Raw genomic sequence first — 26,535 nt, 5'->3', positions numbered from 1 at the left:
CTGAAGGTATGGTTTGGACTTTCCAGATCTCAGCTTCCCTGGCTGTCACACAGAGGCCAGGGTTGGCTGCCCGAGAATTGAAGCTGGGACACGCAAGAGATGGCTTTCAGCAGGAGCCCAGGAGTAAGAGCCCGGACAATGAGGATGATGAGGTTACGTTGCATGCCAGCAGGGCAAGCCTATTGTTTTCAACTGTCCACTCATGGTCAGTGAAGAGAAACTGGACGTGAGAAACTGACTCACTTCGATGTCATGTTCCACAAACCTAGGAAGCAGGAACTGCCAGCCGACCAAGGGAAACTGGGCACGTGGTATCCAAGCCCAGCTCCCCCACATGGTTTAGACAATGGTTTCTAGTTTTAGGGTCTGCCTCTGTGTTGAATAGAGGGTCTCCTTGTTTGACAGGAACACCAGCCTCAGCACCCACCTGCCTCATGGAAGGAAAGACAGTTTTTGTTTAGTACATGAAAGCTTCGCGGGGAAGAGATCAACCAGTTGGGATGCAAACAGTCACTCAGAGTAAGACCCTTACCCCTCTCTGTGCTTCATATGGAGGAAGGGACAAGGATGGGTTCAGAGTAGGGCACAGACACAGCTTGGCCAACATATTTGTCCTTTCACCTGGCAGTTGTCCAGCCCCCAAATAGCCTGCGAGTCTAATCCAAAAATAAATCACACGAGAGGGGAAATAAGCACGGGCTCTTGTCCTTGTCCTTTGGTGCCAGCTAGCCTTGCAGGGGTGCGAGGGGGAACTTATAACCCCTTTCTGCTGCCTTCTCCCAGGGTCCCAAGACCAGGAAGCCACCTGCTAAGTGGCCAGTGGCGTGTGTGTGTGTGTGTGTGTGTGTGTGTGTGTGTGTGTGTGTGCGTGCGTGTGTGTGTGTGTGTGTGTGTGTGTGTGTGTGTGGTTTACTCAACCTTTCCCTTGGGGGTGGGTCATACCAGAGAGAAAAGAATAAAGGAACGTGGCTCAATAGCCTCTAGGGGGTAAGGGCATTGCCTGACGCCTTTTCTAGTGGACACTCCCTTTTAATGGTGAATGGAAACTCCCTTTCTCAGCAGCCTTTTTGAGCGTCCATTCCAGTAGCCCAGTGTGATTGCAGTGGCTGCCACCACCCAGACAGGAAGCCTCCCAGAGCAGACAGAGGTGAGTGCTGGCTTCCCACACTTCCCACTTGTCCCTTCCTTGCTACCCCACTCCCAGACCTGGACCTGGGTGGAAGACAGGCTGGTGTCTGCAAAGATTCCTGCCTCTCATTCAGACACATAAATTCGCCCCCAGAAAGAACGATGTGGGACCAGTTCCTAGCCGGGAAGCAGGAAATAATTCCTACCCAGTGAATTATCTGTGATTAGATCCAAGAAGAGGTTACAGGAAATTGTAGGCTGGCCAAATCCCATCACCATAAAGTTAATGCTTTCTAAAAAGCACAGCACAGAACAGGAAATAAAAGAAACCCAGCTGATTCTCCCTTAATGGGCAAAAAAGGAAAAAAAGAAAACAAACAACAAAAAAACCCAAGATCTGCACATCTTCTGCTTCGTGCTCTTCTCTGATGTTTCAGAGTCCTGCAAGACAGACAATGGACTCAGTAACTCCTTCCTGTAAGAAAAGAAAGGAATACAGAGTTTGGGAGAGGGTTGCGGGGTAAGCAGGGTAGGGGAAGAGAAGTACAGTTTGTATCTTGGTCTAACCTTCTGTACCCCTGATCATGTGGGGATGTGCACAGGGCCCACTCTCTCCACCACATGGATTCTGTTACTGCGGACACTGAGAAATGGCTTACACACATCCAAGCTAATAGGATGAAAGTAAAACCCCGACGGGGTCATGCATTTACACCAATCAGGATTTTTTTCCCAATGATCATAAACCAAGATTGCAGAGACTTAGGCAAAAGGATGTTATCTCCCCCTCATCTTGAAGGCAGAGACTTTTGTATGGTGGCTCTAGGTGGGTAGGTGTGGTGGTTTGAATAGCTACGGCCCTCATGTTTGAATGCTTGGCCCCTGGGGAGTGGCACTTGTTGGAGGAAGTATGTCACTGTGGGGAAGGACTGAAATCTCCTATGCTTAGGCTCACAGCCCCCTTCTGCTGCCTTCAGATCAAGACATAGAGAGCTCTTGGCTCCTTCAGCACCGTGTCTGCCTACATGCTGCCATGCTTCCTGCCTTGATAATAATGCCCTGAAACCTCTGATACTATAAGCCAGCCCCAATGAAATGTTTTCTTTATACGTGCCAACTTGCCTAGGTCATGGTGTCTCTTTGCAGTGATGAGACTCTCTGACAGCAGGTAGTGACAACCGGAACCCTTCTCTCTCCATCTTCTTCCTTTGGCTTCCTGTAATGTTCTGTTCCCAGAAGGACTTGCCATGATGGTGGCAGTGTGGCTTCCAGCAGCTCAGCTGGCATTCTGATGACATCCTGCACTAGCTATCTGATCTTAGGTTTGTTTCTCATAGAACCAACGTGGAAGAGACTGCATCCATGCGGGAGGAGGACAGCCATCTTCTCCAATACCACTTGGGTTGAGAGCAATGGGGCTGGCTTCCCAAATCCAAGTTTCATTCCAAAAGAATGGGGCTGGTTACCAGACTCAGGGCCAACAGTTGCTCTTTTTGTGATGGTGACTTTGATCCCTTCCTCTTTCACTCATCACTGTTATCGATAACAGGTTTCAGAGGAAGAATAATTATTGGTAGGACAGGTCACTAAAAGATGCCATGGTTTGTCATATCCAGAGACTCCTGATCATGAGGAAGATGCTAACACCAGAAAGCTGACTCCGGCTCAGGTCTAGACCAGCCCCAGTCCCTGACTCCTCTAGGTGATCACTTCTGGTCTCACATGCTTATCCCTCCACACCCCTTGTCCCAAATCCCAACTCTATTGATTGAACTCATCTTGCCTTTTAATTGCCAGCCTCAAAGTCCCTTCCCCTTGTGGTCCTGTGGGGCCACATGCCTTCCATCCCAGCCCTGCAAAGGCGGATCTCTGTGAGATTAAGCCCAATGTAGTCTACGTAGCTAGTTCCTGGGCAGCCAGCACTACACAGAAAGACCCTGTCTCAAAAAAAAAAAAAAAAAAAACTGCATAATTCTTAGTTTCTTTCCCACCTAAATTTTTGCATCCTTTGGGGGAAAGATTGTGTTCATTCTCAGCCCTCTCTGTAATATCTGACACATAACTGCTGTTCAATTAAGTGAGTGCGATTAATTGGCCAATAGAAAATTAGCCTACTCATGGGCCTCAAGTCTGACTTAAAAGGTAATACAAATCCAGCAAGTATTGGTGGAGCTCAGAATGCATGTGGAGACCTGATAGCACAAACCCAGGAAGTCTTTATATCCACTCATCAGGCATGCTCTGCTACTATTCCATGTCAGGTGGAATATATGCCCTCAGTCATACAACAGTAAGTGGTGACTTCGGGGTATACCCCAGACACACCTGCCATTTCCTTTCCTGTTCCAGTTAACATATAGGTGTCTGTCTGTGGCATCTCCTGGTGCCTATTTTGAAAGCCCAAGAGACCCCAAGAGGCTGGGGGACTACATAGGACCCTTTAAATGTTTTAGACACCTCTCTGTCACCTGACATCTCAGTGCCTCTCTACAGGAAGTCTTATTTGATTTGACCCCTCTCCAGAGGATCAGGGTTCAGTTCCCAGTGCCTACATCAGGTGGCTAACAACCACCTGTAAATACAGCTCAAAGCCACCAGATGTACTCTTCTAGCGTCCAAGGGTACCTGCATGCATGTGGTACATTCACACACACTGAGGCACACACATACACATAAAATACACAAGTATTTAAAAACACTGCATATCTCTATAGGAAACATCCACACAGTGTGGTTTATATATATCCCTACCTATTTATCAGCTGGTGGATGGAGTTAAGTGTGGTGTATCCACACAATGGAAAATTCATCAGTTAAGATTTAGAGATAGATTCTGAGGTATGTATGCCACAATATGATTAAAACTTGCAGATATTATGCTAAGGGGAAATAGCAGACGTTGAATTATTATATTGAGACAAAATAGCTAAGACAGTGAATCCTCAAAGAGAGGAAGGAGAGCTGTGGCTGTCGGAGCCTGGCAGGAGAGAGGAAAAGGCAGCTGACAACTAAGGGGCACAGAGCTTCTCCTGAAGTGACTGTGCTTGTGGCTGCATAGGTTTGTGAATGCACCGAGACCTCTGTTGGACACCTGTGACCCAGGTCATGTGAGTTATTAGCTGAACAAAATCGTCTTAGTTTTAGGGTTTCTGTTTCTATGCAAAGACACCATGTCCAAAAGCAACTTGGGGAGGAAAAGGTTTCTTTCAGCTTAGAGTTCCATCACTGAGGAGACCCGGGGCAGAAGTCACAGAGGGACACTGCTTCTTGGTTTTCTCTCTGTGGCTTGCCCAGCCTGGTTTCTCATGTCAACCTGCTCAGAGGTAGCTCCCCCCACATCAGTCACTAACAAACCGAAATGCCCAAGAGATGTCTTTGCAGACTGAATGGACACATTCTCTCAGCTGAGGTTCTTCTTCCCAGAGAACTCTAACTTGTGTCAAATTGACAAAAAACTAGCCAGCACTGAAATCTAGTAGGATCTTAGCCATGACAAGGATTGGTAAAGGTGTGGTCTGCTGTGGCCTGGTCAGCTCAAATCTCTCCCCCAGAACATGGCCACAGAAAGATGAGAAGGCCATAGATGGGAGAGAGATGGGTCCAGGGGCTGCCTCCTCTCCTGCACAGATCCCTTTATAGCCTGTGCTGCTTGCATTGCATGGTTTTCTTTCCACCTGGAAAGAAAAGACCATCCTCTGTAAACGTCTACCCTCTGTCAGTTCATCTCACTAATGTTTTGTGGTAATGTTTACCTGGGATGTCCTTAAGGTGTCTCTCTGTCTCTGTCTCTCTGTCTCTGTCTCTCTCTTTCATTACATTTAAGACTCTGATTTATTTAAATCAGAGACTGGGGGTCCAAATTTGCTCATTTTACCAAATATAAAGGCAGTTACCAAACCAGGGGTTCTTTGCTTGCAGCTAAACTGGGCTGAGGGCAGGCATCTTGTTGCTTTCTGAAATCAAGTGTAAAAATGTACATATAAGCAAAAATGCTTACTTTTCTGGAAAATGGGGACATACATTTTGTCGAATTTTCAAGGGGCATAGACTGTCTAGGTTTCATAGCCTGCTGTGGACCAGATTACGAGGCCCTGAGCACCAAAGGCAGATTATCATCACACACCTCTCTACACCCCACCCCCACCACTTAGATAAATACAACCCCTAATTACTGACCTGTGCTAATTTCTGTACTATGGTATATGGGGTATGGGATATTGTATATAGTATAGAGGTGTTTGGCATTATTATGGCCCAAATCCTGGTGAATGAATCTTCAGTTCTTTAATATACATTTATGGTATGGTTCTCATAATGTTGGCATTTAATATCTTTTTTTACTGTAACAGTCCTGAGTTTGTTTGTTTATTTCAACACGTTTAAGGGGTCTATTCCTAACTTTGAAATAATATGTGCAGAGTTTTTAAAACCCTGGGCTCTGGGCCCCTCTCTAGAGGTCTATTAGTAAGAAAAAACAAAATAAAATTAAAAAAAAAAAATCAAATCAAATCAAAACAAAAAGCAGCTCTGTAAAAGCACAGTAGGCTGTCATCTTCTCCCTGGGAGAGCCTAATTCCACACATCTGGCCATCTTCAGGGGAATGGAGTTAGTGAGGATCCTTTTATATTTCTTGGTACTGTATGTTCTTATCACAACAGCTTCTGCACATCAGTGTGATCACGAAGGCCAGATCTGGCAGCACAGACCTGTAATCTCAGCTACTGGGGGGCAGGAAGGGGCTGAAACAGAGAGACAATTTGAACTATATTGGGAGTTTAAAACCAGCCCAGGCAAATAAATGATTGGGATCTTGTCTCAAGACAGTTAAAAGCCCCAGGTTGGATTCCCCAGCTCCATATAAACTGGATGTGGTAGCTTCTTGTGCATTTGTAATCCTGGCATTTGCAAGGTCTAGGCAAGAGGGTCAGGAGTTCAAGACCATCCTTAGCTTACAGGGGAGTTTGAGGCCAGTCTGGGATACAAGGGACCTTGTCTCCAAAACAAGAAAAGAGAAACTCAGAGGCCCTGGGGGATCTGTATCAGAGTTGGAGCAGTCCACTTGTGGCAGGGACTCTTTCCAAGTGTTCCTCCTGCAGCAGCTGGAAAATTCCCTAATGTTCTTGGGTGATGATGAGGCAGGGCTAGGCACCCTGTCCCGTGAGCCATTGTATCCAATGTCTGTCCTCCAGCTCTGCTGTGTTTGGCTGTGAGGTCACCTTGGATAACTAATAGCAATTTCTTGAGACTGTCTGAGGCGCTTCCCAGTCCAATTGGCAGCCGGCCCCCAGGTGGCTAGGATGCCCTTGTTTAGCGGCTGACTGGGCATAAACAGGAGGAAATGCTCTGCCAGAGAGTGACACTCAGCATCTGCTTTTGCTCGTCAGCTGACCAGGATTTGTCAGGCCTGAACAAGGTCAAAGGGTCAAGTGAGATTAGGAAGAGTCTCAGCAGAGCTGTGTCTCTTATTCAAGCAGGATGAATGAGGAAGGAAGACTGAAGCAAACATCAGTCAACACCAGGGTGGCCATTCTGCCTGAGAGGAAGAAACTGAACTTACTCCCAGTGTTCAAGACCTTGCCAAACATGCATGGGCACTTCTCTTATGTCAACTAAGTTAGAGTCGGGGGTGGGGGGTCTATGTCAGCCATAAGAGCTCACTGAACATGAAATCAGGAAACAAAGAAAAGAGAAATGCTGTCCGGTCCCTTTATGGACCTTCCTAAGGACTATCCATCCTATGGGCTATCCTAGGAGGTTTGGGCCTCAAGTCTGGCTGACTGGGAAGGAGTAAGGCACCTCTGCTACCTGCCCCAGCTGGCACTTTAGCCTTGGACAGCTCTGGGCAAGCCCACATCTCTGTGGATAACCATACCAGGATTTGGTCTGTCCTCAAAGAGCTATTGTTTTCTGTCTTCCCCGGGTCATGCCTCTGCAGTGCTATGTGGTTTCTGTAAAAGGTCTTATTGTGACAAAAGAGGCATTTAAAGTGGCCTAAGAACTTCCAGAGTTCTTAGAATCCAGATATGATTTCTGACAAACACACACACACACACACACACACACACACACACACACGGTAGAGGACCTAGAGTATTGTGGGTGCTTAATAAGTGGCTATGGCAGCTTTTTTCCCCCACAGACTATTTCCTGGATTCAGGACTCGGGTCTATTCTGGGGCCAGACTTTCCTACTACATAGTCTCACCGTCTCTTCCCACTCCAAACAATAGTGGGGCCCAGAGCCTCTCACTGTCATCGCTCAGGGTTTTTAAAACTCTGCACATGTTATTTCAAAGATAGGAATAGACCCCTTAAACGTGTTGAAATAAACAAACAAACTAAGAACTGTTTTTTACTGTTAAAGTAAAAAAGAAATTAAATGCCAACATTATGAGAACCATACCATAAATATACATTAAAGAATTCGTTTCACAGGATCTGGACCATAATAATGCCAAACACTTCTATACTATATACTACATACTATATATTATATAGTATACACTATACACTATATACTATAGTACAGAAATTAACACAGGTCAGTAATTAGGGGTTGTATTTATCTAAGCGGTAGGGGTGGGGTACAGAGGTGTGTGATAGTCCTCACTAGTGGGTACATTGGGGAAATGAGATGAAGGTGTTTATCCTTGTGCCCGAGAGTTGGGTATGCTAGCACATGCTTAGGTCCATTAGCTTGCTGTCCTGCTCCCAAGTTCGCAGGGATGTAGTAATTTGAAAATCTTACTCTGGAAGACAGAATCTGGAGCCTGGAAGAGCTGGGTTACACAGGAGTGGCCAAGGACACAGTGTCCTCAGGTTAATGAGTATTAGGCTGAAACAGGGAGGGGGAGGTTTAGTCACACAGTGACTTTGGATGTGGGTGTGACTCTGGAGGATACTTTGGGTCTGAGTCTTTTGTTCAGAAAGGGTCTTTAAGCACATCATCAAAAGATCACAACGATTTCCTAACTAGGTAATTTTGTTTCCATAGCTGGACAGGTCTCAGGTCAGATCCCCAGCGAGCTGACCTGTTCCTTTTCAAACACACAATGCCTGGCTGCCACTGTATTGTTTTTCTATTGCTGTGATAAGGCACCATGATGAAGACAACCTATAGAAGGCAGAGTGTCAGGCTTGCAGAGGGACGAGTCCGTCCCCACCATGGCAGGAAAGCATGGCCGCAGCTAGAGAAGCAGGCAGAGAGCTCACATCTAAAACCCATGCAGGAAGCACAGAGCAAGACAGCTGGGAATTGTGAGAGGTGTTTGAAACCTGAAAGCCCGCTCTTATCTCATAGACATCCTTCCTCCAGCAAGGCCACACCTCCTAAGTCTATCCAAACAGTGCCAGCAACTGTGGACCAAGTATCCAAATGCCAGGGACTACAGGGGACATCTCATTCAAACCACCACAAATGCCTTCTGATTTGAACTCCCGGTGGCTTCAATGAAGGAAAGCTGCCACATCCAAAAGGAGCACATTGTCATTTCCTTAAAGACACTGCTCAAAGATACTGAACAAGAAACACCTGCGCTCATCTGAATATCAAGGGTATATTTTCACACACAAAACTTTGGATTTTGATGGCATATCACCCACTCTCATGAATGAGGACATTGATAGGGACATACACGTAGCACTGTGCTTGAGGGTAGCTCCACGTGGCGCCTGTGGTCTTGTTCGGTGTGTGATGCGTACGGTGAGGGCAGAAGCTGGTTCCTTCCTAGTTGGGAACCTGGCCAGCCTGTACTTCTGTTCTTTCCTCAGAGACTGGCACTGATGTGATGGAGTCCCTCGGTAGGGATTCCCTCAGAACCAGCCCCCTGTGAGAGATCTGGGTCAGAACCATGTGATACCAGAGTTTTTGGATGCAGCTCTAAGAGCTGAGCTCCTCAGGACTCCTTACTGAAGGCCCAGGAGTGGTCCTAGGTGTTCTCTTTCTCTCAGCCAACAGATCTCGCTGTTACTTTTCTGTTCCTGTAACAAAATACCTGATAGAAACAAATTGGGAGGGAGAAAAGGTTCTCTGTGGCTCACGGTTTCAGAGACATTTCAGTCTATTAGAGGCAACTCACAGACTATATGAAGTTCAAGAAAAAAGAAAAAGAAAATGAAAAACCATTATGCTTAATCTTTACACACCAAGAAAACTTTGACTAATTCCAGGTTACATCTTCTCTTACATGTACTTTATGCTCATTGTAACTAGTAAGATCTTCATGCACACTATCAAACCCTTTAAAAAACCAAGTACTGACAAAAATGTATTCGTATACTTTTATGCAAAAATGCTTAAAATCTGTACATTTATCTTTGTTTTTTAAAATTAAAAAAATTAAAAAAAAAAAAAAGAGGTAGGGGAAAGGCACAACAGGAAGCCAGAAAGGTGGCTGTTTACATGGCAGGGACTAAGAAGTGGAGAGAGCTAGACCAGAGCCAGGGATACACACAACCCTCCAAGGCTGCTCCTGTTGACCTCATCAAGTAGGACCTCTAGACTTGAGAGCCTTCAAAATAGTGCCTCAAGCTAGATAGAGCCCAAGTAAGTGTTAAAAACACAAGAGGCCTTTCAAATCCAGACCTGGCCTCCATCCGGCCCCCACTCGACTTACTGCCTCAGGCGACTTCGTTGGCTGAGGAGAGAGCTCCGAGTACATTTCTAGGTCCACGTGCCTCTCCCCATCTGAACTATCAGGCAGGCTGGGGCTCACACGCGTGTGAATGCTCACTCACTCATGCCTCCGAGGCTGAAATGCCTGTGGAAGTGAGGCTGTCTTCACCAGTGGTTGGAAACAATTAATCACGGTTTCAGTTGCTTGATCCATATCTGAGTCTGCCTCATTCCTTACCTTCAAGCCAGACTCATCTGGACAGACTGGCAACCTTCCTTCCCTCTCTGTGGTACAATGATGCACGGTCCCCTGAGGAGACCCCGGGCTCGCCTGAGGACTCCCCCAGTCTAGCCGGGATCGGTGGGCTGAGGTACAGAATGCTGAGAACGGACGTACACGCTCTGCTGCCCCTGCCTATCTCTAACCTGCTGGTCACTACCTTGCCTAGCTCTGTCGAATGCGCTTAGTAGGTCTTGGCTCTGGGATTGGTGTAGACACATAGACAGACACTGCCACACACAGACACCTACACCCTGTATAGGGACAGATGACAGAACAGAGAAGGGCTCCCTTTCACCAGCAGCCTGATGTTAGAGGAGTGTCTTTCAACACAAGCAGTTGTTTCCCTGGTGACAGAGGCCTCAAAATAAACAGGACTCTGCTCAGACAGTAGTCCACTGGGCTCAGGCTTCTGCCCCAAGACAAACCATGCTAAAATAACACCCAAGGTAGTGGCTGCCCCTGTCTGCCTTCTCTGCAGTCCCAGGTCTGCAGCAGACTGTCAAGAGCTAGGGACACTTAAGAGTTTTCTGTGCACTGACATGGTGGGGTGGGGCTGTGGGGTGGTCTGCAGGCGGGGTCCCCTCTGCTGATGAGCAAGGGCCAAAGGCAGACCTGGAGGCCAGCGCTCTCTGCTCCCCCACCCGCCTCCCTGCTTCCCACACAGCCCTCTGGGACTGGCATGGTGTCTGGAGGCGGGCCAGCAACCTGATGTGCATGCCACAGCCCGTCCCTCTCCCCACACAGAGCTGCAGTAATCCTGAGGTTCAGCGAGCCGGCTGGAGAGGCAGCTTCAGCCTAGGAACCCCGTGACGGAGCAAGGGCCACTAAGTGGAATTTCGTCCCCCTTGTGAGCAAGTGAAGAAAGCCCGCGCCAGCCCTTCAGGTAAGAATTAGGGGGTGTTTTATGTCCAGAGCTGGGTTTGGCTGTTTGTATAAAGCTAGTAGAGAGGAAAGAGAGGGGGACCTGTGAGGGTAGAGAAGTGTTTTAAGCAGTTATCAGGGAGTCAGTGTGCCTGCCAGTGTATTGGATGGGACCGACCTCTTTGAACTGTGGTGCCGTTGCCCTGGAGGAAGGGCCTGCTGAGAGAGAGCACAGACGCGTTGAACACTTGCAGGTTAGAGACTGCACAAGTAATCCTACACCAGGCTGCCCTATCATCATCTGCCTACTAGCGCCAGCCTAAGAAGTCCGGAGGGGGTGGGGACCATCTGATTGACAGAAGCCTTTGAGATCTGCGGAGGCTCAAAGCTGTGGCCACAGTGGGTCTGGCTGGCAATATCTTGCTGTGTCACGATCACTCTACCCAACAGCCTAGAAACTCAGCAGCCTCGGGAGAACCTGTGAAGAGCTTAGGTTTTTCTCAGCTGTTTCACACGTAAAGCTGAAGGATTTGATAGGGTGGACTCGATGCTCCCGCCCTGTCTTCTGGGCTACCCATTACCTTCCGATCCTCTTTCACACTCAGGACAGGTCTCTTACCCTCCTGAACATACCAACAGTGTGCAAGGCTCCTGGACCGGAGGCCTTGAGACTCTCAGACCTCTGGGTGCCCATGTGGGAATTCCAGGCATTTAATCAAGAGTCACTTTGCAGAAACCTCGCCTCCCACCTGAGTCCCAAGAGCTCTCTGTGCCTGTGCTTAAGCCTTCATGCTTTCTTTATCCTACTTAGCATCCACCATTGAGCCCCTTCCTTCCTGTCTGCTTTGGGGACCAGCCGATTCGATACCCCTCTCCTTGGGGATGAGGGAAGGGGGACAGACAGGTATCCCAAGAGAGGCTGCCCTGTTCCTCTCACCCTCAACTGCTGCCATGTCTTGGCACCTGGCAAAATGTTAAAAAAGATAGTTCGGCTGGCAGAATGCTTGTCATGCAGGCTCGAAGGCCTGAGGTGGATCTTCATAAGCCACTCTTTTTGCTGTTCTTGTTGTTGGTTGGTTTTTGAGCTGGGTTCCGGGCAGAATGTTGGAAAGCACAGTACAAGGGAGATAGAAACGGGTAGATCGCTAGGGCTCACCAGCCAGCCAGTCTCCAGTCTACACTCACTGAGCTCCTGGTTCGTGACAGACCCAAACATCATAATAAAAGCAGGAACCAAAAAACAAGCAAGCAAAGCCTAAGGTGGACAGCTCCCAAGGGTGACACCTAAGGTCATCCTCTGGCCTCTGCATGCACATGTGCATGTGTACATCTAGAAGCGCTCGAGAGCACACACACACACACACACACACACACACACACACAACTGAGAACAAATCACCTTCCTTTGGGACTAGTGGCTAGTGGGATCTAGGAACGGTTGCCTGCTGTCTGTGTAAGTAAGTGTGGCTTGGTGGAGACTCTGATTCACAGCCACCAACTCCCTCTGCCTTTGTCTCCTTTGTGTTGCTCACCCAGGGCTTCCCGGGAAAGTCCCCTCTTAAAATTGTATCTTGGAAGGCAAACTGAAGAGTTTGAGGACAGCTGGCTGAGGATGTGGGGACACTTTCTCCTGTGGTCACTGTCTTTCAAAGTACATGGATTGGCTAATGAAACGCTTCATTTAAAGCAAAAGGCACATGAAAAGTTAAGCAGGAAAGCAATGTTGTGTTTGCATGTCCATGCCTGGCTCTTAAGAGGGTTTGAGAAAGAAGGGCACGGTGTGAGTCACAGGTGAGGCACCAACCATGCAGATGCCCTTTTCAGGCGTGATGGCAGGTGGACACTGATCTAACTAGCAAAGGGATGTCCAATCCAGGAAGAGATGCTGAAGCCAGAAATTTTGCAGACATGCATTCTGTGGACTCTGAGTGAGTTAATCAAGGCCCAGCCGTCCTGTGTACCAGCTGCCAGGAGCGCAGAGAGCACACTACTGTCACCCATTACGGAGGCCTTGCCTGGCTGACGCAGCAGTCCTTTTTAAGCTGCTAAGACAGGATCCATGCTAGGAAATACCCTGCTTTAAGTAAAAGTAACATCTATTCACTGGGCACAGATGGCAAGTGGGAGAATCCTTTTCACAGTTTTCCTTCAGCCACCAATACGGTGTCCCATACCAAAGGTAACTGGCTTCAGCCCAATCAGACAGAGAACGGAAAAGAGCTACTGAGTATAGAGGTGACAGCATAGGCTTGGGATGAAAGGTTTACAAAGGAGCCCAAGGGAGGGGACAGGAACCAGCTCTAGGATGCTCTAGGACAGTGGACTGTAGGGACAGGCAACTAAGCAGAGGACGGGATAGCAGTCATTTTTTAAGTCATGAAAAGCATTGTAGGAACTAGGAAAATGGCTCAGTGGGAATAGCCATTACCACACACACGGGGACCTGAGTCTGGACCCCCAGCATCCATGCAAAGGCATGACAGCATGTATCTGTAATCTCAGGGCTCCTATGTGAGATGGGAACCACAAATAGTAGAAGGTTGTAGGTCAGAGAGTTTGCAAACATACTAAGGAACAACAAAAGAGAGACCCTAATCTCAAACTAAGTGGAAGGCAATGGCCAAGATGCCTTCACTCACACATGATTGAATACATATATGCATAAATACACACACACATATATAATACACACACAATAAGACACAGTGAAGAGCAACTTAAGATACCTAAAGTAAATCTCTGACCTCCATATACATAAATATGTATATACCAATGTACTTTCACATACATGTGCATGCATATAAACATGTACATAGCACACACATATACACACACAGTCACAGTGGCGAGGAGAGCAACTTAAGACACCTAAAATAAACCTCTGACTTTCATATATATAGATATGTATATACCAATGTAGCTGTACATACATGTGCACACATATAAGCATGTACCCAACATACACACATACATGCACCCAGAAAAAGCAAAGTGACGTGGCAACCGTGACATGGCAAAATGCACAGATTCTGCAGTGAGGTGGCCAAGGCCCACATCCGGATGCTCTTACTAATTAGTGTTGTGACTGGCCCCTCAGGTTCCTCATTTGTCAAAAGGGTGATAAAGTGCTAACCTATTAAAGGCAATCAAATGAGCTGCCGCCTTAGTCTCCCAGCTGGCTTTCAGTGGGTGTAACTGAGAGCTGAGGAGGCTGCAATGCCCCAAACACCACCCTCTGTCACTTTTGCTTTGGCTTGGGGCTTTGTTTGCATTAGTGAAGATCTGGAGACAGAACAGTTATTGTCCTAGTCTCCAGTGTTCTGGTCCTTTCTGGATCCAGGCACTTGGATCAGCTTTAAATCTGCCAACACCCAGTGAATCAGGGGCTGGTACAGATGCAGGACTCGTCCTCTGTGGAGAGGCCTTGACTTGCCGTCCTACAAATACCAAGGGGCAGTCAAGTCAGGCTGTCCAGATGGTCTGTGCTTCTTAGGAGGCATCCTAAGAGACAGGTGGAATTTGGTGATAGGAATTCAGCAACAGGTGGCATCTGAAGACCCCAGAAAATAAGCTAGTTTGTAACCACTGTTTAGATATGGCAGGGTCCTAGCTGGGGTCATGAGTAGAGAGACTCAATCTTGAAGACTTACGCGCAGGCATACCCAGACTGCAGCTGGTGGGCCACAAGTACTCCAGGATAACCATGAATGCATCCCAACATAAAATTACAAACTTACTTAAAACACTATAAGGAGGGTTTTCTTGTTTGTTTTTAAGATTTTTCTTTTCTTTTTTGTAACTTAATTCACAGTTTTTGACTGAACTTTGTATATGAGAATATCTGTCTTAATGTCAAAAGGTTGGGCACCCCTGACAGCCTTGAGTGGCAGGATCTTTGGAAACAAGATGGGTTACACAGGTACTGTGGCCTTCAGTTTTCCTGAACCAGGCAGTGGGTGGGGCTGGAGGATACAGGAAATGGGGCAAGAACATACTCAGGCATGGGAAGAATGCTGAACCAGGACTCTCTGAATGGTTGGGACCTAAGTTCAGAGTTGCCTGAGCTCAGTCTGAGGGTAACACTGGGTCACCTTGGTTGTAGAGATAGGAAGAATAGATAATCCAAAACAAATTGTTATAACCAGGGAAGTTTGTGGTAAAGGCAAAGACTGAACGTTTTGAATATATCCAGTGCAGCCTACAGAGATTGGGTGTCTGCATGACCACTCTAACCTGGTTAGAGGAAGGTTGATGTCAGCCGAGGTAAAAGGACATGCCTAACTTGCAGGCGGCTGTGTTGGTGTGGAGGGTTACTTGGGGGTATGACTCAACCCTGCCCCTCTAGGAACTGTGCTTTGGTCCAGGGCTTTTAAACCTTTAATGTCCATAAAGAGTCTGATTCCTGTTGGGCTCAGTGGTGCAGGCCTGTAAACCCAACTGCTCCGGAGGCTTGCCCAGGCATTTAAGGAGACTATCTGAAAATGAAAACCAGAAAGAAAAGTGCAAAGACGGTTGAGAGAGCCTATCTAGCATCCCCAAGGTCCTAGGTTTAATCCTTAGCCTCATAAAAGGGAGTGGGGTGAGTCTTAGGCATGGAAGTGATATTCAATGGGTTCACAATGGGACCCAGGATTCTGCATTTCCTTGGTGATGTACAGGTGTCCCTGATATATTTCATCCATGAGACACACTTGGAAAAGCTTAGATGTTTCCCACCGTGGGTCCTTCCTTTTTATTATTATAAGGGGGACACAGAGTCATGTGGCCTGAGTAGCAGCAGTCTCCTACTCAGTCATATTGACTTGCCTGACAGACCTTCAACCTTACCTATTATAACACTATTGTGTCCATCTCCCATGATGCTCTTCACTCACGAATCCTTCACAGCAATGCCACAAGGTAGATGCTATTCCTACATACATCTCACTAATGCAAGAAATGGGTCTACCACCTGAAGGCAGTGGAGCTGGGATTTGAACTCATCACTAGCAGACTAGCAGAGCCTAAATGCATAACTGAAAAACTGTTCCATGAGAGCAGGTTCAGTTCTTCTTTCTCATTCATAGGTGGGGTGTCCATCTCTAGTCCATACCCTGGTCTTGCTCAGCTTTCCTGGGCTCACACAGCATTTCTCCAGAGGTAGCATGTCCCCACATCTCTCTACCCTTGTTGCGTTCAATAAGCCTGGATGGGGGAACAGGGGTGTGGAAGCAGGAGTAATAGGTTAGATTCACATGCTGAAATTACCCCAATCTCTAGAACCCCAGAACAGGATCTAATCTAGAAGTAGTGTTATGTCTTTTCAAAGACATCCAAGTTTTAAGATGTGGTTGTTAGAATGACTCATGTCCTTATAAAGAAGGAAACTTTGCATACAGATACACAGAGGCAGAAGGATGTGAGGAGAGACAGCCGTGAAAGAGAGGAGCCTAGAGCAGAACCTTCTGCACAGCTCTCAGATGGAGCCAACCTGACAATACCTTTCTGATGTTTCCCCACCCAACAGTCCCAGGCAAGTCATGTAGTAGGAAACCAAGTTCTCCGTGCTTCCTCTAGGTCCTGACCTTGGGATGATCTAGCTGAAAGTCAGATGGGAGCAACGTTTTACAATTTCAACTCAGAGAGCCTGTTGTCATAAGTGCTCCTGAGAGCACCCAAAAGGTCCAGTGCTTGGGAGAAGAGGACAGAGAGAAGGAGTAAGGAGGAAAGAGAAGAAGAAGCAGGAGAAAGAATTAGAATGGGAACTGTGGGACCATTTATGAAAGCAAGTAAGGACCAGGTTAAGTTCCTGCAGCTCACTCCTGGGAGCTTCCTGTGACCAGGAAGCATGCCAAACACAGCTGCTGCAGAGCTGGGACCTGGAGTTCCCTGAGCAAAAGAGGCCATAGATGAAGGAAGGTATAGCAGTCTCTTCTGGGTGACATACCAAGCACAGGGCAGAGGTGCCTGGGAGTGATGCTTGCCTGGGCTGAGGTCTGAAATGCTGTCAAGTGGAGGTGGAGGGGGGCAGAGGACTCCAGAAGGTCACATGGTATGAGGAAGTGCCGCTACCAAGGAGCCAAAGCAAGGCCAGTGTGACTGGGAGACAGGGAGTGTGGCTATAAGGAAGCTCTTGCTCTCGCTGGCTCCTCTGTGGCTGGATAAAAGCTAAAAACAATTTGGGATTGCAGATGACTGCCTATTCTCAAGGGAGGCCAAAGCAGGAACTTTTAGGTGAGGTGTCCTTCTCTAGCTTCCAAGACAGGTCCATGGAGGCAGAAAGTAAAGCAGAAGTCATGGCAGAGTGCTGCTAACCAGCCTGCTCCCTGCTTCTGCTCAGCTAGATTCCTTATCCAGCTCAGGACCACCTGTTACAGGGTGACACTGCCCACAGCGGGGGGTGGGGGGTGGGGGGTGGGACCTCCTCCATCACTTGGCAGTCAAGAAAATATTTCTACTCTATGGACGTGCCCATAGGCCAATGGGATGACAAAAATTCTTCATTTCAAGTCCCCTCTTCCCACATGTGCCAAGTTGCTAATGAAGAATAGCCATCACAGGCATTTAAGCTGTTAAGCCACAGAATGCACAGGAGAGGTTCTCAGCCTTCCTAATGCTGCCACCCTTTAATCCAGTTCCTCATGTTGTGGTGGCCCCCAACTATAAAATTATTTTGTTGCTACCTCCTAATTTTACTACTGTTATTAACTGTAACAAAATCTGATAAGTAGGATTTCTGATATGAGACTCCCCCCAAATGGTTTGTGACCCACCAGTTGAGAACGGCTGGGTTAGAAGGTATGGCTATATAAGGAAACTCCCAAATGGCTAGAGACATGGGGTTCCGGCAGCAGCAGGCAGTCCAGGAGCTTCTAGCCACTTCCTCGGCTTTACAATGTTGCAAGATCCTAAGGGAAGAGAATAGAGTTCCAGCCCAGATGCTCCCTCTGCAGAGGATGCCAAAGGGTCCAAATAGACACAGTATGTCATTGCTTTTCTTGCCTTGACCAAATACCTAGTAAAAAGCAAAGTACAGCCTGGAGGATTTCTTCTGGTTTACAGTTTAAGAAAGAATATAGCCCTTCAAGGCAGGGAAGGCATAGCTGGCACAAAGGCAGGATACCTAATCCTGCAGACAAGAAGCCAAGAGAGACAAGAAGTAGGGCCGGTCTGTAAAACCTCAAGGCGCACCTCTGATGACCCACTTCCTCTATCAAGGCTCCACCTCTTAAAGGTTCCACAGCCTTCCAACCAGAACTCCAAGCTGAGGACCAAATGCTCAAATGTGAGCCTTACGGGAGACATTTCACATTCGAACCACAGCAAACAGTTCTTTGTGATCACTGGATCCCAGCTGTAAGCTAGGCAGCCAAGCAGTGTCATACACACTTCAGGTGATTGGACCTTACTGGAAGGGTACAAAGGTGCCCGGGAACAACACAGCCTCTTCTTTCCTTTTGTGCTCTGCCTGCAGTAGCAACAGCTGGTACACATTTGGGGATCTAATTGTTCAGCAAGGTCTAGGGATGGTGGACAAAGTTGGGGAAAGGAGGGAACAGAGGAGTGTGGCAGTAAACAGAAGAGAAAGCTGCTAGAGACAGGTATGAAAAGAGACCGAAGTGGGGGGGGTGTGCAAAGGCCACCAAATGATGTCATGTGAGGAGCTGAGAGCAAGTGTGATAGATCACACCTGTAATCTCAGGGGCGGGGGGCTGAGGCAGGAGGATCAGAGTTTAAGGACAGTATGGACTACATAGATGGAGGTTGTTAAGGAAGGGAGGAAGGGAGAAAGAAAAAGAAAAGTGAGCTAGTCCTAGAGGTGGGAGTCTGGCTTGGATTTGCAGCCCCACTAAGTGTCTGACTGCGTCTCCTACCTGACACTGCATTCCCTTCCCCTGGAAAGCCTATCGATAACAATTGTCAAGGAAATAAGTCACCTGTCGCAAACGTCCTGCTGGAGAAAACTGAATGCCCTTTGCTTCCTTCTCTGCCACAGAAGGAATCCCTGCTTCCTTTGGATTTAAACAGAGGCACCAGAGATAGCTAAGCAAGGATGAATTCGTGGAGAAACTTGAGAGGAGAGGGGAGAGAGAGAGAGCAGCCTAACACTTGTGACCACCACTTGAGCCGGATGGCTTCCCTTCCTTTCTTTTGCTGGCTTGTTCCAGCCTCTGAGGCTTTGCAACTGTGCCATCAGTGTGGAATGCTATTCTGAGTTCCTCACATAGCAGAGTGTCTTGTTTTGTTTATTCTCAGCCTCAGGCCTTACCTCAAAGAGGCTTCCTGCTACTCTAGTCTTAGCCTGTTGGAACCTACGGGCCCTTACCCCAGTCAGTAGCCACTGTGCCAACTTAAAGCCACTGTCATTGCCTATCCTATTAGAACATAAGCCTCACAGGGCAGGGACCAGTCCTTGTCTATCTTCTCCACCTCCCTCCCCAGAACAGAGACTAGTCACAGAGCAGCAGCTCAGCAGCAGCCACAGAGCACCAGCACATGAGCAAACCACTTCATCTTGGGAGTAAGAGAGCCAAGGCCCTGGGGCAGCAATGAGCTGTCCGTCCAGCCCACCCTCTTCTATCCCCACAGCTCTTGTGCATCCGAGAGTAAAGCTATGAAACCTGAGTTCAGAACCTCTCAGTCCTCAGTTGCTCTGGTTTAGCTGGCTTGATGTCACTTCTACAGATGCACTTTAGGGCAACGGTTCTCAACCTGTGGGTCGAGACCCTTTCACGGGGGTTGCCTAAAACCATCAGAAATACCAAATGTTTACACTTTGATTCATAACAGTAAGAAAATTACAGTTATGAACTAGCAACAAAAGTAATTTTATGGGTGGGGAATCACCACATGGTCACAGTGGTGAGAAGGTTGAGAACCTCTGCTTTAGGCAGATGGAAGCCTGTACCAGGTGTGTAATTCACACAGAAATGAATGATCTCACAGATGAGGGGCACCTCACGCAAGTGATCGATGTCAAACTCCCAGAAAAGCCACAGGGATTTCCTCATTGATGGGGATAACAGTCATCACCCAACTGGTACAAAGTACCCTCTGGAGAATTAAAGGAAGTGCTTCTAGAGGATGCTGCTTTCCTCCTGCCTCCTCAGAATCCCTGTCAAGAATACCCAGCAAGGGTGAGAGGTGGGGACCAACGCTCCAGAGCCTTGACCTGAGGAGAGAGTACATCCCTATCTCAGAATCGCAGGCTGAGTGACCTGACTTTTGGAGTAAGCCACATGGCACAGAATTCCTCCTTCGGTTCAATTATTATGTCTGGTAGAGTGACATTTCTAAATGATTGGTGCAGGTTAAGTGTCAAAATGGCATCTTTCAAAGGTCTCTTCCCAACAGTGAAATTTCCATGCATGAAATCTGTTCTCCTTTTCCCTGGCTAGTTGTGGGGAAGCAAAGCCTTCAGGTTCTTAGTAGGTCAGGAAGTTTTCTAACAACTCCCATTTTTATCCATCTTCCTCTAGCCTGTGGTGCTCATGTGTGTAGCCTAGTGGTCAAGGATAGAGGCTATGGGGTAGGATGGTCTGGGTTTAAATCCAGGATCTAGCACTCCATAGCTGAGTGATCCCAGGCAAGTTAAAGAATGTTTAAGGCTCTAGTAAGTAAACATTGTGACAACATCTATCTCCTATTGTTGGGGTCCAGCCTCGACACAATGCCAGAGTTCTCAACTGGAAGCAGGGATGCCTGGAAGGCACATAATAAATAAATACAGACTACTTTTGGGTACAAGCTGACAGGCAATTTTTCAAGGCTTAAAGTTACTTTCTACTCCCTCTCTATTCCCCCCACACTCTCTCTGTGCTTCTCTCTCTCTCTCTCTCTCTCTCTCTCTCTCTCTCTCTCTCTCTCTCTCTCTCTCTCTCTCTCACACACACACACACATGCACACATGCTCATACATGACACACACATCATACATGCTCTCACACTCAGTTGCTCACTCACTCGATTGCTAGCTTGCCTTTCTCTTGCCCCAGTCTTTTATTGATACTCCAAAAGCAGGTAGAAAAAACAAAAAAGACTGTATAATCAGTGCCATATCAAATTCAAATGAATATGCACATACCACAAAGAATTAAAAATTACAATTGTTCCCCCGAGTTTCAAGCTTCCCCTATTTCCAGGCCTGTGGCCAAAATAATAATAATTGCAAACTTATCATTATTTAAACTTTAACTTTTAACTTTTTATACTTCAGAGCTCAGAGCTCTGAGGTCAGCTACTTGCATGTTCCTGTGAAGTTCTAATGACAAATGACATGGGCAAATCAGCCAGGCAGTGGCCAGAGAGAATCAAGTTAACCCTTAACTCAGTAGTTCCTCTGGCTTTCTGTTCCTGCACATTACACACAATGACTCTCCCAAGAATCCCAGTATTTTGCCTTAGTTTTACAAATGTATAATTTTATTCACTCTATACTTTCTTATCCAGGAACCACTCCCAAATGTTATGCAAAACTTATTCCATAACTTTATTATTTTTTTTTCCTTTCTTAGGGTCCCAATGTTGGCTCTAATTTATTTTCTAATAACTTCTTCAAACTTTCTTTGCAAGTCAAGCATTAATCAGGAACTACCATTGTGCCATTATTACATTGTTTCCAAGATGAGAGCACACAGCATGTGCCTGGGCCATTAGGACTGTGCTGTGCTGTGCCTCTGTGCCTCCGTTTCCAATTGTTAGAAATCATTACATCAAGGAACATCTAGTTTCACAGAATCCACCAGAGCAGAAGGAGAAAGAAATAGGAAAGTCAGATATAGTAGAATAATAACGCACACCAAGGCCAACTGAAAAGCAGTCACGCACGAATGAAATCTATACAGCCATTGTCCAGGGCTAAGGTTAGGAGAAGTGGGAACAACTGTGTTTTACAAAGAGCTGCCTCGGGCTACTGAGATGTCTCCATCCTGACTACCGCAGGCAGCCTCTTATTTCAGATGGTGGGTCCCCTGGAGGGATGTGCCTCCTGCTTCTCAGGGTCCCAGACACCATCCTTTTCTACAAGGGCTTCTCAGATGTCTCCATTCCAGCCATCGCTGGCAGTCCCTGTCATGGTATGCTGTCCCCAGAATCTTATGGCATTTGTGAGTTAACACAGGTAAAATTCATAGTGCCTGCAGGCACTGCCAGTGATGCCCCAGTGTTGGCTGTCCCCATCTCAGAGGGTTAGACATTTGAGATAACACCCTTCACATTTTAGTTCACAATGCATAAAGAGCAGCTAATATTTCCTCCATGAAATTAGAACTAGTATCATTACTGACAGACTCAAGGTTTCTGGAAATTTACATATGATTATTTTTTAAATAAATAAACAAAGTTCAGGACCATGAAGGTTTCCCTCTGCCCTGATGATTCTGGTAGTCCTGCCCCGAGACCCCATCCCCAAAGAGAAGATTATAAATCTGAATTTTTCTTCAGGTCAGAGACCTGGAGTCAGCCAGCTAAGAGCTTTCTGAAGTGCTTAAGACTAAAGCCTGGAGTAGACACGGGTTACCTGTTTGCCACACTGAGCTGTAGATGTCTCCACCAGTGACTAAGCACATGTAGGCCTTTGTTCCTTTGCCTTACGCACATAAGGGCGTTGGGCTTCCTACCCTAGGAACCATGGTTCATCAGCACAGGGCCTCCCCCAAAATTCTGCTCAGTGCCCCCTGAAGCTGGTGTTGGGTTCAGATCACTTAAAAAAGGGTGATGAGCCTGGCAGGGGCTGCCGATGGTGGCTGATTGCAGAGCTGTTGTCTGCCTTGCCCTCCCTCCTGCTGACTTTAGCTAAGGAACTATTTATTCTTTCTGCTTGACAGGCAGAGGGCTATAGTCAGACTAGAGGTGATCCATGTGTTGCTGTCTCCACTGATGCCTTTAATTCCCCGTCCTGCCCTTTGTGGTAGCTCAGAGTTGTCGCTATGGAAACAGCCAGTGGGGATCAATGTCTTGATGATCTGAGAATCGCTTGCCTTGCACCAGGTGACCATGAGCACATCACTTGGCTTCCGAAGCAGCATAGAGACTTGGAGTCTGGGAAGGGGTCCAGACTGTGGTCTGGAGGAGGAGATGTCGGCTGCACCCACACTCCACTCAGCTCATCTTTTACCCCTGAGGCCCAAGAAGTAAATGGATTCAAACCCATCTGCTCTCCGGGGTCTTTAGGCAGCCGCTCACTGAAGACTGATACTCTCCCAAAGGGAAGCTGGAACCTCTCCAGTCCCTCTTTAGCCCTTCCTGATACTCCCCCACCTCCCACTAAGGCCGGAGGGTTTAAGACACAGCTGGATCAGGGTGGAGCCAGAGGCCTGCAGTGCAAGCAAGCAGTGAGGGCGTTTCTAAGGCAATACTCCAGTTGTTTCTGGTGACCCATTGACCTGACCCTCCCTGCCTTACGCAGTCCTAGACTGAGCCAAGCCTTTGGAGGGCGGCTTCACCTTGGGGGTAGCTGGCCCGCGCCTACTGTGCTGGGTGGGAGGTTTGGATCCCATGTTGGATGGGCCCTGGGGGAGGTCAGGCCAAGGAGGGCCTCATCACATCTCTCCTTGACACTGTTTAACAGTCAAATGAGGGCTGTGGGGACCTCTGTTCTAGGAACTGTCTTGAAAATCCTTTAGCATGTCTTGGCTGTAAAAGGGACATCTATCTTGAATTGGTGACATGGTGTCTTTTCATGTGTATCCTAGCACTTTTGAGGCTGAGACAGAGGCTGGGAGTTCTGCCTGGCTTCACAGAGAGGCTGTCTTGTTCGTTTGGCTTATTGAAAAGGCCTTATGGCTGCGGAGATGCTCTGACAATAAGGTGCCTGCCTTTATTTGCATCCCCTGCATCGACTATAAAGCTGAGTACCACAGAACACATTTGTAATCCTGACATGATGAAGGAAACGGGATGGGGTGTGGGGATGTGGGTGGAGGCAGGAGGATTCCCAGCATTCACTAGCTTGTCCAGCCAGTGAGCTCCAAGGTGAGTGAGAGACTTTGTCTCAAAGAAACACATCAGGTGGAGGGTGACGGAGGAAACCAGTGTCAGTGCCTGGCCTCCTCTTGTGTGAACACACACACAGACACACACACACACACACACACACACACACACACGCACACACACACATATGGATGCCCCTACCTGAACACACTCAAACTGTACACAAGAATACAGAACAGACACAGAGAGAGACGGGAGGGAGGTATTTCAGAAAACATCTGATACACTGCAGCTGGAGAGAGAGGCTCTGGTAAAGAACAAGGAGCTGTCCATTTGTCAGAGGAGGTGGCCCTGACAGTGGTTTTCCTGTCTCCAGATCCTTCTCTTCCTGGCCAGTCTCACATCCTGCTGGCCAGTTTACGTTGCTCATTCTCTCTCCCCATCCTCTCTCTGCTTGCTCCACCCAGAGGCGGGGGAGGGGGGAGTATTCTTAACCTGCACTGTAATGCTAGGACTGAGCAAGACACACTGCCTCCATCCACTGCAAAGGGCTGCCCGGAAAGACAACCCTCTTCTCACGATCCTTCTCCCTGCCAGCTGAATCCTCTCCTTTAACCTGGTTTAGCATGTACTTCCTAAGTGAACCTGCACAGGTTACAAGGTCCCTACCCTCAAGGAATTTACATTCTAATGCATCGGAGGCAAGGGTAGGGTCAAAGAAAGCGTATGCACACTCATTAGCACCAGACACATTAGCAGAGACTGACTAGTCTGTGATGTTTGAAAAGCAAGAAGGAAGACTTGGCTGGAGAGACTGTGATACGCAGGACAGAGAAGCAAATCTCTGGGAGGTGATAGAAGCAGAGGCTAAGAACAGGCAGACAGAGATTCTTGCCTTCCTGATGTGGGAGGAGCCTGCCGTGTTCTAAAACATGGCAGGAAGCCCAGGGATGAAGGGGAAGTGATCTGGGTAGAGATGTGCAGTGAGCAAGTGATACAGGGCCTTGGAGCCGTGAGCCGTGCGGACCTGAGGCTTTATTCCGATTGCTATGGAGAGGCAACGGGCAGTTGGAGGGAGTGGGTAGCAAGGGTGGTAGCTGAGCTGTCATTTGGCTTCTGGCCGGAGAACAGACTCAACAAAGTAAAGGGGACACTGAAGAGATGTACGAGAGACAGGCCAGAAGGGCCATTCTAGAAACAGGCTGTTCGCTCTAATTTGCCAATCACTGGACATTTTCCCTCCAAAAGCTGTCAGAACTGTATCCTACAATCATAAGACAGGACTACCCGGCCCCTTGTCACAGGCACTACTTGGAATCTATGTACTCCGGATAACCTATTGTTGCTTACAACTGCTGTCTCCACTAGCTTTCTAAGCAAGGCATGCTTTTTGTCCAACACTGGAAGGTGTGTAAATATTATTTTCTTTTCATCATGGTACTGCCTCTGTCTTTTACCTGTTTGGAAAGGCTGTGAAACAAAATGTGGCAAGTGTGTGTGTATGTGTGTGTGTGTGTGTGTGTGTGTGGGTGGGTGTGTGTGTGGTGTGTGTTCGCATGTTCACACTCAAGTGTGCACGTGTATTAGTGTGGCTTAAACCTAGAATCTTTTGCTTGTTAGGCAATTGATTTACCACTGATGTACATACCTAGTGCTCTTTTTACTTTTTATTTTGAGATGAGGGGCTAACTAAAGTGCCCAGATAGGTCTTGAACTTGTGATCCTTCTGCTTCAATTACATATCACTGGGCATGGCTCTAATGTGCCATTCTTAAAGCAGTTATGGGTTTTTGTGTATGCTTGTTCAATGTGTGTACATTGTGTGTGTGTGTGTGTGTGTGTGTGTGTGTGTATCTTTCTTTTGCTGGGTTGCAGGCTGAACTTGCAAAGGGCTTGTATCATCATAGCTTCTATACCAGATGTTTTAACATCTGCACAGAAAAGTCTTGAGGGAGGCTAGCAAGGCGGTTTTTGGGTTAAAAGCACCTGCTGCCAAACATGATAACCTGAGTTTGATCCCCAGACCCAGATGGTCAAAGGAGAGAAATGACCCCTAAAAGTTGTATCTGACTTTCACACATGGTGCACCCCCCCATACACAAACACGTGCACATGATAAAAAGAACATAAGTTCTTTTAAAAGTCTAAGAGACACAGGGCAGAGCATTTTACTAGCGGTGCAGTGTGAGTGGATTTGTCATCTTTCTCACTTTTAGTTTTACAGTTTCAAATATAGTGTCTTCACAGGGGATACTCTCAAAGTTTTTTCGTACTGAACTATCTTCTTGAATCAATGAGATTATGCAACTCAAAATTATTTTGGGATAATTAGAGGAGCTGATTTTATCATTGAAAGTGTAAAATAAAGCTTAAGAAACTTTAGGGAAAGTAAAAATATACTTGTTATTGTTAAAAAATATTAGTAATGATGATTTATCCCTTGGCAGCTTTGTCCTTGCATATCTGTGTTTTTATTTACCTGCCTACCTAGTACACAGGAGTAACAAACATGTATCTAACTGTATTTATAGGCTTTTCCCTCAATAAAGCATATGTAATCTCCATCCTATTTAATATCCTCCTGAAACAGAACTTTGAGCTATGGCAGCATATTCGTCTATAATTTTTAGTGACTCTCCAACTATCAGATATTCATTTTGCCATGGTCAAAGTTTCTGCTTTGAACGTGATCCTTCAAAAACATGTATGCATTGCTACCATTGTGGTTGGGTTCTAC

At 47.2% G+C, this 26,535-nt stretch overlaps 1 protein-coding gene across 2 annotated transcripts in view; it reads left to right on the top strand.

Annotated features, from left to right (window-relative positions):
- The first annotated feature begins 793 nt into the window (after positions 1-793).
- Positions 794-26,535, top strand: part of FGF1 (fibroblast growth factor 1) — an 88,740-nt gene continuing 62,998 nt past the window's right edge. Inside the window, exons 1-2 of one of the 2 annotated variants that reach the window (XM_080919993.1) lie at positions 794-1,147; positions 10,770-10,908. The gene's annotated coding sequence lies outside the window, so the exon portion shown is untranslated. Of the gene's footprint in view, positions 1,148-9,992; positions 10,114-10,769; positions 10,909-26,535 lie in introns of those variants that run through there. The other variant, XM_080919992.1, reaches the window with a different exon arrangement.

This window comes from Micromys minutus (assembly GCF_963924665.1).
Source record: "Micromys minutus genome assembly, chromosome: 8".
NCBI lineage: Eukaryota > Metazoa > Chordata > Mammalia > Rodentia > Muridae > Micromys > Micromys minutus.
This window is presented reverse-complemented; position numbering and strand designations above follow the sequence as displayed.